Genomic DNA, 1,620 nt, shown 5'->3' on the forward strand with positions numbered 1-1,620 from the left:
TATACAATCTATTATTTATTAGATTATAGCCTAATATTTATTTTAAAATATATTTATGGTCTCTACCCACCACAAAGAACTGAAATAAGAGGCATCTTTTTAAAAAGCTGCCTTTGAATAGAACCATAAAAATGGCTTCCTATTTTCAAAGTTACATTTTAAATAAGAAACACTGATTCACTCTTCCACCCTCATTGCCACATCTTTGGAGCAACTCCTTTCGGATCAATCTGAGAGAATCCACCACCATTCGCCACCATGGTGAACTTCAGAGCAGAGCAGATCTGGACCATCATGGTCAAGAAGGCCAATTTACAGAACATGTCTGTGATCACCCACGTGGACCAGGGCAAGTCCATGCTGACAGACTCCCTGGTGTGTAAGGCCAGTATCATCGACTCTGCCTGGGCTGGGGAGACCTGCTTCACTGACACCCGGATGAGCAGGAACGTTGCATCACCATCAAGTCAATGACCATCTCCCTCTTCTACAAGCTCTCAGAGAATGAGTTGAACTTCATCAAGCAGAGCAAGGATGCTTTCAGTTTCCTTATCAATCTCATTGACTCTCCTGGACACGTAGACTTTTCCTCAGAGGTGACAGCTGTCCTCTGTGTCACTGATAGTGCCTTGATGGTAGTGGACTGTGTATCTGGTGTGTGTGTGCAGACGAAGACAGTGCTGAGGCAAGCACCCCAGAGGCATTAAGCCTGTGCTGATGATGAACAATATGGACTGGGCTCTGCTTGAGCTTCAGCTGGAGCCTGAGGAACTCTACCAGACTTTCCAACACATTGTGGAGAAGGTCAATATCATCATCTCTACCTATGGAGAAGGCAAGAGTGGCCCCAGGGGCAACATCATGATTGACCCTGTCCTTGGGACTGTTGACTTCAGGTCTGGTCTCCATGGTTGGGCCTTCATCCTGAAGTAGTTTGCAGAGATGTATGTGGCCAAATTTGTCACCAAAGGTGAGGGCCATCTGGGGCCTGTGAGCAGGCCAGGAAAGTGGAGGACAAGATAAAGAAAGCTGTGGGGTGATGGGTGACCAGTACTTTGATCCAGCCAATGGTAAATTCAACAAGTCCGTCACCAGCCTGATGCCAAGAAGCTGCCAAGGACATTCTGCCAGCTTATCCTGGACCCCTTCTTCAAGGTATCTGATACTATCATGAATTTCAAGAAAGAGGAGACAGCAAAATATTGAAAAACTGGGCATCAAGTTGGGTAGTGAAGATAAGGACAAAGAAGGCAAACCACTTCTGAAGGCTGTGATGCACCACTGGTTGCCCACTGGTGATTCTCCTTTGTTTTCTTTTCAAAACCTTAATTAAGGGTACTGTGCTTGATTGGATATTCTAACTCGGGTGAGAAGAGACAACCTATTTAAATAATTCTATAACCACTCAACTAAGTGAATCAGTGGTTAATAATTTTTCACAGTAACAAAATAAAAGAAACAAATGAACATTATCAGACTTTCAAGCAATAAATAATTTTATCTTTATAACAACTTTTCCAAATAATATGAAAAGAAGGAATGCTCCATAACTTATATGGGGCCAGCAAGATCTTTACACTGAAACTTAACAAGAACAATATGAGGGGGAAAAAACTTTAT

At 43.0% G+C, this 1,620-nt stretch overlaps 1 pseudogene; it reads left to right on the top strand.

Annotated features, from left to right (window-relative positions):
* The first annotated feature begins 258 nt into the window (after positions 1 to 258).
* Positions 259 to 1,333, top strand: LOC103288383 (elongation factor 2-like; annotated as a pseudogene).
* Positions 1,334 to 1,620: the final 287 nt, after the last annotated feature.

This window comes from Eptesicus fuscus, chromosome 8, assembly GCF_027574615.1.
Source record: "Eptesicus fuscus isolate TK198812 chromosome 8, DD_ASM_mEF_20220401, whole genome shotgun sequence".
Classification (NCBI taxonomy): domain Eukaryota; kingdom Metazoa; phylum Chordata; class Mammalia; order Chiroptera; family Vespertilionidae; genus Eptesicus; species Eptesicus fuscus.